Source organism: Elephas maximus, chromosome 1 (assembly GCF_024166365.1).
Source record: "Elephas maximus indicus isolate mEleMax1 chromosome 1, mEleMax1 primary haplotype, whole genome shotgun sequence".
NCBI classification, from domain to species: Eukaryota; Metazoa; Chordata; class Mammalia; order Proboscidea; family Elephantidae; genus Elephas; species Elephas maximus.
In genome coordinates this window covers 3,626,432-3,644,049 of record NC_064819.1, presented here as the reverse complement: position 1 = coordinate 3,644,049, position 17,618 = coordinate 3,626,432, and positions in this window count along the sequence as shown.

Genomic DNA, 17,618 nt, shown 5'->3' with positions numbered 1-17,618 from the left:
ACCCAGGAGTGAGAAAGGGTTTTATAGAGGTGTTAAGTAAGATTAGTCTTGGTACCAATTCCTGGTACCAGCTTCTAAGGAATCCTGACCTCTCCGTTTGCCTTTAATTTGCTCAAAGCCAGATTTCTTGTCTTGCAAAACTACACAAAATCACGCTTTCTCCATGTTTCTACTTAAACTACTCCTTCAAGTATTGTATATAAAATACTTCCATTAGGCTGAGCCCGCCCTTGGCTTAGTTTTGTCGAAATGATTGGCTGCATAGGGACAGATTGATACAGTACTACTTTTGTTTCTAAACTCCAATATTTTGAATCCTCATCTCCTTCTTGAGGTTGGTCTATTTACAAGTTCTTACTTCCATGGTTACCAGCCTTAATCTTAATGTTATGTCAAAAGAATAGTAAAGATTTCCTTGGACTTCAGCTCACTAGACTGCTTGAGGGGAAGTTGCCATAAGTAGCGATGTTGCTTTATTCCTTAGCAGTGTAACCACAAACTAAACAGTGGTTCAGAATCCCAGATTTTGCAAAGGATTGTGGGAGATCATATACAGCCTCAAGAAACTGTTAAAATGCTCAGATTAATTGTCTAGGTACAAGTTCACGAGTCTCATGAACGTTTACTTTAGAGTTAGAAGGAACTCTAAAATCACTAAATCACTGTTAAATGTCAGGGTAAGCCACCTGGTTTTCCTGGGGGAAAATGGCATTCATTTAAGAAGCACAGTCCTAGCATCTAAGAGAAAGTTAATATAGAGCAGCACCCGCAAGGGTAGCGTCCATGAAACCTGTGACGGTTACTAATTTTGGCCTCTGTGGAGCTTGTTTCACGTAACTGCTCTTTCCTTTTCCAAATTCGTATTGTAGGCAAGTTTTTTGTTTATTCACAAGAGTAGACAAACTCAAGAAATGGCCTCAAGCAGCAAATGGTTTTGGAAGCCAGACAGAGTGAACTAATCTCTGGTTTATGAATGTTCTGTGATGCTAAGAGAATGGCTATATTAACCGTCCTCTTTAAGAAGAAAATCAGGGGCTTGGCTTAGGGATAAGAAGCTGAACTGGGTGAAGGGGAACAACAATGCTAAAAGAAAATGACAAGCCTGAAAAGTAAACGTGGTCATTTGAAGGAAGATTATGCAAAATCCACCTTGAAAGGAATGAATGAGGGAGCCAACTTGATATGTTTTAAAGGGAGCTGGTTGAGGAACAGCCTTATTTTGGCTTTGACAAGGATGTTGCTAAATGTGGGGAGAGTGGGGTACCCATTTCCAAAAATCCCATCTTTCAGTAGCTCATCCCTTAATGCTGAGCAAAAAACAAGAAGCTACATCTTTCTCTTTCATTACTAGACCCTATTTTCTTTCTTTTGTTCCTTCTTTCTTTCTTTTTCTGTCCCCAGACTATGAATCTGTTAACTAAGCAGGATCATTTTCAAGAGCTTTCCTAATGCCAAGAGACACCAAATGGTGAGGTAGATCAAAGGCACAAAGAATTATAGAGGCACCGAGCCACGTTCCTTAGGACCCTGAGTACAATGTGAACAGTCTACTTAGCTCCAGGCCCTAAACCAAGTATTTTGCAGAAACCCAGTCTGGGTTTCTTGGGAAGTTCTCCCTATTGCTTTTAATAGTTTAGATCCTCCACATGAACAGCCATGATTAAATGGCTTTCAGAAGAGAGAGGTCCAAAAACTTCTCTCTCTGTCTGTCTTTTGCTCTTATGTATCTATATACCTATCTAATGATTTCCTTGTTTTTTTCTTTAGTTATTCAATTTCATCTTTTTCCCCCAAATTCTCTCTATCCAGTACAGTGGTAAATAGAGGGTACTACTGAAAAGATGCAGTTCCCTTATTATTTTCAGATTCAGTTTTGACTTTAAATCACGTTACCTGTCCTGCTGTGCTGATTATAAACGGTGTTTTTCAAAGACTGCTATCCAGGGTTGGTTATCCAGCAATATTGTGGAAGATCACTAGGCATTTGTTTCTCATGTCTGATTCTTTTAAAACCAGGCAATTACTCTATCATTTAATAATCCTTACCTCAAAGTTCACTTGAAAGAAAACTCGTAAGATTTAAGGAGAAAAAAAAACAAAATCCCTAAAAATAAAAGTTAGGCTAGGCTAGGCCAGGGTGGGAAATTCCATTGTGGCTAGAAGCCCATGGCAGGTAGAGTGGAATTTAATGAAGGAAACTGCTGTGTTTTTGTGTCTTTCTGTATGTTTTTCCTTTAAAACCAAGAGCTGGGCAGGCATCCCATTCGACCTGACATGACCCAAGCAAATTGCTTCTTATATAAAAACAACTGCAGACTTTGAGAATGTGAAAATGCACTGTACCCTTCTCCAACTGAGGGAAAAGAAAGCCTGAGAAACAGGACGGCCCTGTCAATACTCGTTGAGTAGAACTATAACTCAGACCTGATAAAGAGAGATTAGAGCAGACTTCCTCATGCCAGAAGGATTCATTATAATTTGGACTTCTTTATTTTCTGTTTTCTTAAACAAGCAAAACTGGTGGATGGAAAATTCATTTTTTAAGGGTAGGTTTTTCAGGCTTTTTGTAGGAGACGATAGTAAAACTGTTAAAAGTCTTTTTATGGATGTAGCAATCTAAAATTTTTTAAAAGAAACTAATAAAAAAAAAAAAAAAAGACGAAAAGAAACATTTTCCTTTTCTGTCCCAGGCTTGGACGAGCAAAGGAGGAGAGATTCAGGGTGTGTCCACTGATATTGCCTTCAGATGTGTTGTTTTGGCTTGTGTACTGACAGATTTATTTAAAAAACAAAGTTTAAAAAATGCTTTGTGTGCTAGTGAAGTCACTTCATAAATCTTTTCCTTTATGAATTATTTTGATCACAAGGCTCGTTGTTTAAATCACTGAAGGACTATCCTCCCTAAAAGAAAAATGCCTTCATTTCCAAACTGTCAGTTCAAAAGCCAGCAGCTTCCCCTGAGCAATGTGCCGGCATACAGAGGGGTAGAGAAAAGAGGACCGACCACATGGGCCCTCCACCTAACACAAGGCATAATCCAGTTGAGATTTGCTGTGGGTCACAGAAGAGACATGTTTTGAAAATTTGGACTGAGAGCCTAACTTTTCTAGTAGACGACTTCGTCTGAAATGGTGATTCTGCTTCAGGAAAAAAACAAACAGGGAAACACAGCCTTTGATGCAGCTGGTCTGTCAGAGGGCGGAAGGTTAGAATTAGAACACTCTTCAAGCTGTTGCTGAATAATGAAGGGCAGGGCTTCCTAGCTGGGCAGCTACCGTAGTCCCCTGGGAGCCCAAGGGACAAATATTACTTAAAGTCTTTATACAAGACTTTAAAAGTTAAGTTGATTACAAGCTGGGTAAGGACGGTTGGATGAGGCAGCAAAGACCAAATTCTGCCACAGGGATATAGTCAGGAACACTGCCAGGAGCCACTGGCTAACAACTCCAGTTAGCCCTCAGACTTTCTCAGGGTTAAAGGCTTGGGTACCAAGAAAAACTCAGTTAGTTCTTGAAATGAACACCGAACCAAAAAAAAAAAAGACCAAACCCACTGCTATCTAGTCAATTCCAACTCATAGTGACCCTGTAGGACAGAGTAGAACTGCCCTGTAGGGTTTCCAAGGCTGTAAATCTTTATAGGAGCTGACTGCCACATCTTTCTCCCATGGAGCAGCTGGTGAGTTAGAACTGCCAGCCTTTTGGTTGGCATCCAAGTGCTTAACCACTGCATGTGTGAAAAGATTACAAAGAAGAGAGGAAAGCAAAGTAGCATGTTGAAATACATGCATACACAGAGGTTGATAAGTTAGACTCAGCTAAACTGTAGGTGACTCCCTAACTAAAATGTATTGTGCTTGTAGCTAAAGACTTTATTTCATTCATTTGTGTCTTACACAGCACCTAGAATTGTGTTGAGACATAAAAGTAAATCATTAATAATGAATAGCTCTTGTATCAATTTCTCGGAGTGGTAGTGGTTCCAGGTTGAACCCTGGAGGTTCTGTGCAAGGGATGAATGTGAAACTGGCTTTTAAAGGACGAGAGAGACGGACAGAAATTGACAGGCTGTCTCAAGTTCATTGAGCCTAGAGGTATTTCTTGAGCATTCATTGCCTCAATCTTTGATCTCTGTCTTGCTGCTGCTCTATGGCACAAGCAAGAATTGTACAGAAGGATGAAAAAGTGAGTTTACCTGTCAGAGGAAGCAAGTTGCTAATGTGAGAATATTAATAGGAGATACATATTGTCAGAACAAGTGATAAGTGCTATAGATGAGTTTGATCTCAATTCTGAGTAGAGGGAATGGTTGGACTATAACTCTGGAATATGACTACCTGGAGTACCTTTGATCTACAAAATGTGATCATGATTTTATCTATTCTTAGGATTTTTATGAAAATAAAATAAGTTAATTTATATAAAATAGAAAATACCTGTCTTAGTACAAGGCTTAAAAAATGGAGAGGATACCCATTTTTCCAGCACAATCATACCATATTTTCAATTCTCTGTCATAACCAGAAATATCACTACTAATCTCCTAAGCACATTCCTTATGGTCGTTTTCTTAGTTTGTAACTGTATGTTATTTCACTTATATAGACTATCCTGTTCAATGTAATTATATAAATATGCATAGGACGTATTTAGCAAGTGGAGGACCCAGCATTTTCCTAGGTACTGTGAATGATTTTTTTTTATTAAAAAAATAGTCTTTTCTCATAAGATGCATGCCATCGATTGGGAGCCAAAAGCCTAGTGACACTTTGATTCTAAGACAATTTCTAAGTGAATTCTACCATAAAAGCCACACTTTTGGTAGTTTTGCTTTTGGTAATGGAGGAGTAACTTATACTACTTTAGAACGAATGTTTCTGCAGATAACAAATACAAACTTTGGTACATTAAAAAAAAAAAAACAACTCAGCTACTAGCCAAATGATTGATGGTTTGAACCCACCCAGAGGCACCCTAGAAGACAGGCCTGGTGATCTGCTTCTAAAAAGTTACGCCCTTGAAAAACTATGGAGCAGTTCTACTCTGCACACATGGAGTTGCCGTGAGTCAGAATTGACTCGGCAACCAACGACAACAGCAATAACACACAACAATTAACTAAAAAAGAAGTATTTGATGTCACTGGAAAATGATCAAAAGCAGGCAAAATCTGGAGTGAACAATATTCAGTGATATCCACATTTGTTACAGGTTTCTCCCTCAATGAACTCCCTAATCTGTGTGATGTGAGGGAGTTAGAATTCAAGCAACAAGTGCAATCTTACTGTCTCAGTGTGTCAGAGGAGCTTGGAGTTGACAGAATGATTGAAATTAAGGAAGGAAATCTTAGAAAGGATAGAGTCAGTACATCTATGCATAATCTCTCCTAAAGTCTTGGATGACTTGTGACCTGTGAATGTGGGGGAGGAGGAATTACAAGGACTTAGAAGAAAGGAACAATTATAGGACAGAGTAGAACAGCCCCATAGAGTTTCCAAGGAGCACCTAGTGGATTCAAACTGCCAACCTCTTGGTTAGCAGCAGTAGCTCTTAACCACTACACCACCAGGATTTCTGAAAGGAACAACTAGAAAGCTAAAAAAGCTGAGAAGAGATATCAGATAAAGGAGAAACAAACTTGGGAGTCCTACCAAGTTAAAAGGGCTTTGTAAACATCTCAGACTTTAATTGAAACCCAGAAGACCACGCTATATGGATCGAGATAATGGCCCAAGAGTAAGAAGTTAATTCTAATCAGAGGGACAAAACAAACTGTAAAAGGCCCAAAGGAAGGATAAAACCAAGCGACCATAATTTCAAAGCAGTCAACCAGTAATTTATCTTCTAGAATAAAAATTACCACTCTTCAAAGGAAGATAGCAGAATACAGATTTTCTAAAACATATTATACATAAATAACTGAAAAACTACCAAAAGTGGAAAAAGGAAAATGGACCTCTAGTTAAAAAAAAAAAAAATCAATAGAAACAGATCCATAGGTAACTCAGATGTTGAAAATAGCAAAAAAGGACTTTAAGGCAAAATTTATAAATATATTGAATGGCTTAAAAGAAAATATGGTCATGATGAAAGAACAAATGAGAAGATTAGCTGAGAAATGGAAATTATTAAAAAGAACCAAATAATATCTGAAATTTAAAAAAATTCATTGGAGATTCACAGCAGATTAGAGATGGTAGAAGCAAGCATCAATAAACTTGAATACAGATCAATAGAAATTATTAATAGGAAGAACAAAGAGAAAAAGGATTGAAAAGATAAGCTGTTGTGTCAGTGATTTGTGGGACAATATCAAGGAACCTGATGTACTTGGTGTGTCTCAGAAGAAGTGAAAAGAGAGAATAGGAAAGAAACAATATTTGAAGAAATGATAGCTAAAAATGTCCAGAAATTGATGGGAAAAAAATACATATACAAGGAAAATCACATATAGACATCATAGTCAAACTTTCATAAACCAGAGATAAAGATAAAAACCTTGAAAGCAACCAGGGGGATAAGGGAATACACTGCTGTACTCATTGCCCTGGAGTTGATTCTGACTCATAGCCACCTTATAGGACAGAGTAGAACTGCCCCATTGGGTTTCCAAGGCTATAAATCTTTACAGAAGTAAACTGTCACATCTTTCCCCCACAGAACAGCTGGTGGGTTTGAACTGCCAATCTTTTGGTTAGCAGCCAAGTGCTTTAATCACTGTGCCACCAAGGCCCCTCATTGTGTATAGGGGAACAGTGAAATGAGTTTCAACTGATTCCTCATCATAAATGAGGAAGGTCAGAAAAAAATGGTGCCATTTTTAAAAATGCTTAAAAAGAAAAACAACTGTCAAGCCAGAATCCTAATCCAGCAAATATATTTTGTAATAATGAGAAAGAAAGAAATATCATATAAACAAGGGCTGAAAGAATTTGTTGCCAGTAGAACTCTCTTACAAGAAACATTAAAGGAAGTTCTTTGGGCTAAAGGGAAATGATATACCAGTTAGAAACTTGGTTTTAAAGGAAAGAGTAAAGAGTACTAGAAATTGTAAATCACTAGATACTTGTAAAAGAACACTTTTTTCTTCTAAAGTAAAACTGACTGTTTAGCGAATAAATTATACCATTTTATCATCAGGTGTATAGTATTTGTAGATGTAAAATATGTAAAAATACTACAAGGACAGGATGGTGGTAAATAAAATTATACTGTTGTTTAAAAAAAACCTTGCCGAAGAGTCAATTCCAACTCGTAGTGACCCTATAGGACAGAGTAGAACTGTAGAACTGCCCTGTAGGGTTTCCAAGGAGTACCTGGTGGATTCGAACTTCCAACCCTTAGGTTTGCAGACATAGTCCTTAACCACTACACCACCAGGGTCTCCATACTGTTGTAAGACTTTTACATTTTATATGAAATATGTAATATTAATAACTCTAAGTAGATAGTGATAAGTTAAAGATGCATAGTGTAATCCCTCAGAAAAACTGCTAAAAAAATAATACAAAAAAAGAGAACAACTAAAAAATCAATACAGGATTTTAAAATGGAATATTGAATTGTTAAATTAACACATAGAGCAAAACAAAACAAAAAAAAAACTTAAGGGAAAAATAGAAAACAAATAGTGAAATGGTAAATCTAAATTCATCCATAGCAATAATTCCATTATACGTAAATGTTCTAAACACTGTAATTAAAGGATAGAGATTGTCAGGCTGAACAAAAAGCAAGCCTCAAGTATATGCTGTGTACAAGAAATGTATCACGAAAACATAACAGTCATAAACATGTATGTACAAACTGATAGAAAAATAGAGAATGAAGAAATCCACAATAACAATTGGAGATATTACTTCTTCTAGTTCTTGATAGAACATATAGACAGAAAGTAAGAATATACTAGATATTGAAAACATCATCAATCATCTTACCCTATTTGATATTTATAGAACATTATTCCCACCTGTAGAATACATATTCCTTACAAGTTCACATGGAATTTTTATCAAGTTAAACCACAATCTGGGCCATAAAATGAGTCTCAAAAATTTCAAAAAGATCGAGAAGTCATTAAATATTTCCCTGCAATTAAATTAAAAATAAACAGCAATAAGATATGTGAAAAGGACCATTTGGAAATTGTACAACAACTAAACTTTAAATAATTCATGGTTTAGGGGAAAAATAATGACAGAAATTATAAAATGCTTCAAGTTATAATGAAAAAATATATTGAAGTTAGTGAAATGAAACTAAAGCAGGGTTAGCAGAGATTGAAAGCTTTAAATCACAAATAAAAAGGAAAGTTTAAAATTAATGACATAGGTCTCCAGTTTTAAAAAGTAGAAAAATATGAGCATTTAAGATAATAAAGAGCTAAAACTGATGAAATGGAAAAAAAGATTAATAAAGACAAAATTTCATGTTTTCAAAAGATTAATTAACTTGAAAAGCCTCTGGCAAGAATAATCAAGGGAAAAAGATACAAATTACCAATATCGGTAATGAAAGTGGGACTATCATTACACATAATATAGATATTAAAAGGATAACAAGTGAATATTATAGAAATGTCATGCCAATAATCTTATCAAATTTAATAAAATGGATAAATTCCTTAAAAAAAAGATAACTTACCAAAACCAAAATAGAAATGCTGAATAAGGTTATATTTATTAAAGAAATGTAATTTGCTATCAGAAACATTACTACAAAGATACTCCATGCCCAGATAGTTTCTCAGATAAAATTCTATTAAAAAAAAAAAGTTTAGGGAGGACATAAATTAATCAGACACACACTCTTTCAGAAAATATTTTGCTGTTGTTAGCTGCTGTTGAGTCAGTCCTGACTCATGGTTACCCCACGTGTGCAAAGTAGAATTGCTCCATAGAGTTCTCAAGGCTGTAAACTTTCGGAAGCAGATTGCCAGCCCCGTCTTCTGAGGGTTTGAACCATCCACCTTTTGGCTAGTAACCAAGTGCTTAATCATTCACATCACCCAGGGACTCCTTCAGAAGAGACTGAGGAAAGAAGTACTTGTTTTATGAGTCCAGCATAATCCTGATAGCAAAACCTCTCAAGAAAAGAAAATTACAGACCAGGATCCCTCAGAAGGAGTTACACAAAACCTAAAATTAGTATTATACTTAATGATGAAACATTGAGTGTTTTCTGCCTAAAATGTAGTATAAGATAGGATATTTGTTTTTACAATTCCTGTTCAGTATTGTACTAAAGACCATAGCCAGTGCAGTAAGGCAAGGAAAATAAAGGCACAAGGATAGGAAAGGAATCATTAAAACTGTCTTTATTCACGTATACCACGATTATTTACATAAGAAATTCTTCAGGGATATACAAATAACTACTGTAGCTAATAAGTGCATTTTTCAAGGTCACAGGGTCAGTATGCAAAATTTGTTGTATTTTTATACAGCAGTGACAACTGATTTGAAAATGAAATTTAAAAATCAATTCACAATAGCATAAAGATATAAAATACTTAGGAATAATTGTAACAGAAGATCGTAAAACCTCTAATTAAAACTAAGAAGGCATTAGTAAATGGAGAAATATAACATATTCGTGGATGAAGAGCCAATATTAAGATATCAGTTCTCACTAAATTATAGATTCAATACAATCCCAGTCAAAAGCTCAACACTTTTTTTGTTTTAATTTTGGAGAGATTATCTAGTTGATTTTAAAATTTATATGGAATTTAAAAGAAACTAATATAGCCAAAACAACCTGGAAAAAGAAGAACAAAAGTTGAGGACTTACTAATTTCAAGACTTTCTATAAATATGTAGTAATAACAATAGCGTGATTACCCCACCCTCTAGTCTTTTCTCAAGAAAAACTAAACAAATAAGTTATTGAAACAGAATAGAGAGTCTACATATCAACTCCAAATATATGGCCAACCAATCCGAGCACAGATGCCAAGGTAAATTTCATTGGGAAAAGGAAAATCTTTTCAACAAATGGTGCTGGAACAACTGGATAAACATATGGAAAAAAACTGAACCTGGACCCCTACCTCACACTACACGTTAAAATTAATTTGAGATATATTAAACACCTACACACAACAAAGATTGTAATGCTTCCAAAAGGACACATAGGAAAAAAAAATTCATGACCTAAGGGTAGGCAAAAATTATTTACAGAGGACATAAAAAACGCTAAACATAAAGGAAAAAATTCATAAACCAGACCTCATCAAAATTAAAAACTTATGCTCATCAGAAAATGACAAGACAAGCCACAGACTGAGAGAAAATATTTGCAACACATTTATCAACAACAAAGGACTCATGTCCAGAATACGTACTGAATGTCTACAAGTCAACAAATAGAAAAATGACTCAATAAAACGAAGACCAAAAAATATGAATAGACGCTTCACAACGGAAGATATAAGAATGACCAAAAAATTCATAAAAAGGCACCTAGCATGGTTAGTCATCAGGGACATTCAAATTATAACCAAATGAAATCATATTTCATGTTTACTAGAATGACTAAAAAAAATATAAGAATGGCATAATTAAATGTTGTCAAGAATGTGAAATACTTGGAACCCTTACACATTTGCTAGGGGATCTGTGAAACGGTACAAACACTTTGGAAGACTGTCATTATCTTGTAAAGTTAAACATATACCTATATTCCTAGGTATTTACCAAAAGGAAGTGAAAACTATGACCTCAAAAAGACTTGTATAAGAATGTTTATAGTGTTTATTCTTAATTGCCTAAAACTGGAAACACCCAAATGTGAAAAATAGGTATACAAATTGTGGTATATTTATAGATTGGAATACTAATAATTTTTAAAAGGTCTATGGTACACACAAGAATGTGGATGAATTTCAAAAACAAGTTGCTCAAAGAACCAGAACACAAAAGAGTACACATTGTATGATTCCATTTATATGAAGGCAGAAATAATTTGTCATTAGCTGCCTCCAGTTGACTGACTCTTGGCAGCCCCACGTGTTACAGAGTAGAACTGCTCCATAGGGTTTTCTTGGCTGTAGTCTTAACAGAAGCAGATCGGCAAGCCTATCTTCTATGGTTCCACTGGGTGAGTTTGAACCATCAACTTTTAGGTAGTAGTTGAGCCTAAAGCCTTTGTGTCACCGATGATAATAAAAATCAGAATATTTTTGCTTATGGGGGGTGGGAATTGACTGGAAGGGGAAGCAAAGGTACTTTATTTATCTCTATCCAGGTAGTTACACAGATGTATACATTTTTCAAAACTGTGCGTTTTGTACTTTACAATCCATGAATTTTGCTGTATGTAAATTTCACCTTAGTTTAAAAAAACAATACATGCTTGGCCCTAAGCAATTCTCACCCACAATGTTTCACCCGTTTTGTGAGCAGCTCCCAGCTCACCTTCAAAACTGTGTCAAAACCTTTCTTTTCTGTCTATTGCTCTGATCCCAAGAGGTATGATACAGCATAAATTGTCAAGACTGGACAATTCAGGGGATGTTCAGGACTGAGAAAGGAGTTATCAAATTACAAACCCAGGTAGAGCTTCGCACAGGCTTTGCTGCTGTTAAGTTTTCACTGTTTGTGTTCAGTGTTCTCTTTTGTGAATGATACTGTTTTCTACATATGCCTTATTTCTTGAGCAAGAGTTAAAAAAAATTGAAATGGAGTCCTTCATACTTACTTTTGGTCTGATTACATATTGCAAAGCTAATAGCAAGCTCCAGCTTAAAAACTTCAGAGAATGCCAGAGCTCTGGAATGTTTCGGTCACCTCTTCCTACTGTCCAACCAATGATTTTGTTTATCCCTGGTTTACTCTACCCTTTTAAATAGTCATAACCAAAGAACAGAATAAGTGAATATTCCAAGCTGGAGATAAGCAAGATTTCAGTTTTTTTCTTAATGTAGGCTTACCACTTCCGTAAATTTAAGCATGAAGCTGGTGTCTGGGAGAGTTATCACATGATTGAGAATTCTACTTTTCCTGAAACTTTTTCTGTTTTCAGGTTATACAGGTGTCATCAGGTCTTGTCTTATTATACACCTCTCCACCCAGGCCCAACAAATATTGCCCAACCTGACTATAATGCCACCTTTCTTTTGTAGTGAACATTTATGAAAGTATTTAATACCTGAATTATGAAATATAGGCAAGCACACTAACCTGGCTGAGTTATTTCCTTTATTGTTTGTTTGTTAACACATATGCTAGCCCAGACTATCAACACTAGATGGCAACTGCATTTTGACACGTTGAATATTTACCAAGTCATGGTGGTGTGCTTTTGAAATATTTTTTATGCCCTTTCCATCAGAATAGCTGACTCATCCTTCATTCATTTATTCCTGCTTTTAACAAGTTGCATTTTTAGAAACTTGGCCTCGGCTTTATCAAAATGGTGCGTCAGAAATTCTGAAGGCATGACTGCATCTTATGTCCTATGACTATCATGTGTATTGTTCAATTTTTTAAATGTTAGTGTTGTTGTTAGGCACCATCAAGTCAGTTCCAACTCATAGTGACCCTACATACAACGGAATAAAGTACTGCCTCGTCCCGCGCCATCCTTGACAATTGTTGTTATGCTTGAGCCCATTGTTGCAACCACTGTGCGAATCCACCTCGTTGAGAGTCATCCTCTTTTTTGCTGACCCTCTACTTTACAAAGCATGACGTCCTTTTCCAGGGACTGATCTCTCCTGACAACATGTCCAAAGTATGTAAGACACAGTCTTGCCATTCTTGCTTCTAAGGAGCATTCTGGTTGTACTTCTTCCAAGACAGATTTGTGCATTCTTTTGGCAGTCCATGGCATATTCAGTATTCTTCACAAGCACCACAATTTAAAGATGAAAATTCTTCTTCAGACTTCCTTATTCATCATCCAGCTTTTGCATGCATATGAAGTGATTGAAAATACCATGGCTTGGGTCAGGCGCACCTTAGTCTTCAAGGCGACATCTTTTCTTTTCAACACATTAAAGAGGTCTTTTGCAGTAGATTTGCCCAGTGCAGTGCATCTTTTGATTCCTTGACTGCTGTTTCCACAGATGTTGATTGTGGATCCAAGTAAAATGAAATCCTTGACTTCAGTCTTTTCTCCTTTTATCGTGATGTTTCTTATTGATCCAGCTGTGAGGATTTTTATTTTCTTTACGCTGAGGAGTAATCCATACTGAAGGCTGTGGTCTTTGATCTTCATCAATAAGTGCTTCAAGTCCTTTTCACTTTCAGCAAGCAAGGCTGTGTCATCTGCATAATGCATAATGTTAATAATGTACCAATTTCTCTCACATAGTTTAATGAAACTTTACTCCGACTACATTATTATAAGTTAGTAGGGGAGAATATTTGTAACTAGACAGCTCTAAGATATTCAAGGAATTAAGGCATTTATGGTTGAAATAATTTAAAATAGCCAGGAAAATAACAACTTAAGAACTGATATTTGTGTCCAAGGCCAAAATAAAAGGCTCTATGTTTGGGGTCTAATGTAAGCAGTAGATTTAATAAGAAGGAGAAGAAAGCTAAAAAAAGGTACTCAGAATATTCTTTCAAGTTTTCTCATTATCTTGGTCTTTATAGGAATATTCATTCGTGGGAGTACTCTGAGCAGACAGATGCTGGTATTCCTTAATCAAAAAAAAAAAAAAAAAGGGGGATATGGAAAATAACTGAAGTGTGAACAGATAGAAGTACTTGGCATTGAAAAATGTGGGTGAGGCCAGTGCATATTCTAAGAACTCTGCCTGGCCTATTGATCTTTCAAGACTATTCTCAGCTATTTAAATTTTTATTTATTTATTTTTTTCTGCCTGGCCTATTGATCTTTCAAGACTATTCTCAGCTATTTAAATTTTTATGGCTACTCATCAATGATTTTTTCAGAAACAATACATGATATTGTGTTTCTTCAGTTTAGAATCAGTGCTTTATAAAAAAAGACTGGGAGTTTGCTCTGTCAATATATATTTTTTTAATGGCTATATATTTTTATTTTATATATATATTTGCAGACATTAGGGATATTTGGAGACATTCAAACAAAGAAATATGAAAGGATCCATTCAGTTTTACTAAAACCTTCCATGATACCCATATAGCCATTATATTTTCTAGCTCCATTGTGTAATTAAAATTAAAATTGTGTAATTAATTTTATTATGTAATTAAAATTGCTTCCTTGATTTTGTTTTGGTGGTGCCTAGCCAGGGGTCGTGATGAGTCAAAATCAACTTGAGGGCAATGGGTTTGTAGTCTGGAGTAGGTTCTCAAAATATGTATATATTTATATCTTGAGCAAATACATTTTATCCATAAACCACTAGAAATTTCTCTCTCCGTATATTTTGTCAGCTTATTCACCTGTATGATCCCCTAAAAGAGGGAGTACACCCTGAGGAGGCACACACTTGAGTCACAAAACAGAGATTTGAGTCCATGACGTAGCCTTATTTTTAGGTTTTGCGGCTCTACAACATTGTTAGTGGTTTCTTTAGGGAAGAATCTCATGGAATCCCATGTTCTCTATTGAACAAGCCCAGAAGGTTTTCTCCTACCCTTTCACTTTAATAGCTCTTTTGTGTGGAATTAGCTTCTCAACAATTGAAATTTCTGGAGTCTGTTTATCGTCTTTATTTTATGAGTTTCCCTTTAATGTTTCTAACTTTGTGGAGACTCATCCGGTAGACTGGTAACATTTTGCATTCGGGTAGCAAGAAACTAATAAAAGAATTGTTGTAGGCAAAAAAAAAAAGTTTTTCCTTATTGTTTATAGTGTATTCCTCTCCCTGAAGTAAAGTAACAATGACAAAATAGCAAATCTTCTTTGGCCCCTCTGCCAGATTATACTGTGGGATAATTAAGTTATTGTATTATTTTGGGGAAATAGGAAATGAGTGGGCATAGGTTAAATTTTTGACCTGTGAGACTGTTCAGATATAATGAGGATCATTATATTTAGCTCCATGTTGGTCAACTCCTTAAAGTTAAATTATTTTTAAGTACTTAAATATTTCTTCCTTATTCATTGGGTCAGACACACCTTAGTCCTCAACGTGACATCTTTGCTTTGCTGCCGTCTGTAGTTTCAGTTGTCTCATATGCATGTGAAAGCCGAACAATGAATAAGGAAAACCAAAGAGGAATTGATGCCTTTGAATTACAGTGTTGGTGAAGAATATTGGATATATCATGGACTGCCAGAAGAACAAACAAACCTGTCTTGGAAGGAGTACAGCCAGAATGCTCCTTAGAGGTGAGGATGGCAAGACTTTGGACATGTTACCATGAGGGACCAGTCCCTGGAGAAAAACATCATGCTTGGTAAAGCAGAGGATCAGTGAAAAAGAGGAAGACCCTCAATGAGATGGATTGACACAGTGGCTGCAACAACGGGCTCAAACATAGCAACGACTGTGAGGATGGTGCAGGACTGGGTAGTGCTTCGTTCTGTTGTACGTAGGGTCACTATGAGTCAGAATTGACTCAAGGCCACCGAACAATAACAACATAGTTCCCTATTCTTAGGTTCTTTGAGTTACCAAAGGGAGAGCTGTAAAGGTAGTGGGAGGGAGGAAGGAGAGAGTGCAATGGTCGAATGATACACATTCCTTTCCAGTTTTCTCTCCATGACTCTATTCCCAAGAGGGAAAATCTAAAAGTTCTCCCTTCTTGGGAAATGTAAAACTACCTAGATTAAGTTGCTTCCAATCAGTGATTAACTCACAACTCTAGCCCGGAATCCTGAATCTTTTTTTCTTTCTTTCTTTTTCTTTTTAAGGGTAACTCTTAATCTGCGTATTGTACTGAGGTTATTTATCTTCCAATGTTTTGCAAGTTCCCTTAGGAATACCTTTAGCAACTGACTTCTTTACAAACTGCCTGGGAAAGTTTAAGGGGATCAAATCCCTTGCAACTAAGCAAAATAGAGCCTTTGAATGGAAATTTAATAGCAAATTAGGTTGGCATCATTCCGGGGGAATGAATGAAACTTCTGTTTCCTCTACAGTGAGCGTGTAAAAGTCAACTACCCTCCATTATACACTGAGCTGGAAGGAAGAGATTAATCTTTTTTTTGTTATTGGCTTACTTTACAATACATCTTGCTTTTACCATGTTTTATCAATTCTACCTCCAAAGCGGACCTTAAACCTGCTCTCTCCCTCCCATTGCCATTGCCCGTTGCCTTATGTCTTGGCTCTTGCAAACATTCCCGATGGTGTTTTCCACCTCCAGTCTCTTACTTCTCCAAATACAAGCTCCAGTACAAGGAGAAAAAGGCATGCCTTTTGATCTCTTTAAACTAGGATTGCTACTTTTTACATTCCCACATAAAAGTTTTCCCAACTTCTTCCAGCCACCATAATTCTCCTGAGAAAAGGCATTAAGGAAAGGGTAGCCTCCTTTATTTGTCCAGACTCCCACCTTCCTCCCACTTAGCTGCTTTTATATTTTTCTTGTATAGAGGTTTTTTGAAGATGAAGAAATTTGAGGAGAAAAATTTATAAAATGCTAATGACTTTTTTTTTTTATAAAGGTCTTCAGGAAGATGACTAAGGATAAAAAGAGACTTCTCTGATAGTGCCTCCTGGCACCTTCAGTAGTTCTGCGAACACTCTGCATCCTCGCCTAACCTTCTTTGGACGCATGCTCCTTTGAGAGGTCTGTCTCATCTGTTTCTTCTGTTTTTCCTTCTGTTCCTCACGGGTCTATAATGCGTTCATGCTTTAAACTTAAGCTCTTTTGAGACAGCTATCTCATCAGTATTTCTTCTCCTGTTCCTTCTATTCCTCACAGGTACATAATGTTCTCAGTGAAAAACAAACAATGAAATACCTCTTGCTTTATAGGTCGTTCTCACACAACATTCTTTGTAATTGTGTCCAACCTCAAATGCTGTGAAGAGTGATGAGGACTTAAATCAGAGAAAAGTTATTTGTTCCTAATGAAATTACCTGGTAAAGCCGAATAGCTAAATAAATCCTCATTTAACAGATAAAATTAATTTGGCTTCTCTGTGAAATTGTCCACAACACAAGTCTACTTGTATTAGAAGTCTATTTAATTTAAGGAGTCACATTACATCTCCATGATTCAACATCCCTCTTTGAGGCAGTAGGGGTAAAAACTAATAATAATGAAAAAATAAAATAACTTTACATTCAATAATATGGTCCATTGTAAACCGACACCAGCCAGAGAGATATCAGGAAACAGTTGCCTGAAACAAATATAGTTGGAACATCTCTGGAATTAACAAACTGGGCCAATTTCCTGATAATGTTGTCAAGACAAAGAAATATAGTTTTTGAGTGATTGAGGAAATGCTCAGGTTGAGGGATCTTCACCATTCGGCTATATAATTAATCAGATTTTTCATTAATGCTTTAGGTTGCGTTCATAAAAGTTTGAGGTGGACATTAAGTAATTATATGTAAGAATTCTTTGTTAATGCGTATATGTGTTTGAGAACAATATTGTAAAGAAAATTTCTGTGAATATCATTTACATAAAAATAAGTTTATGAATTTTTTTTTTTTAATTGTGCATTAGGTAAAAGTTTGCAGAGCACATTAGATTCCCTTTCAATAGTTTGCAC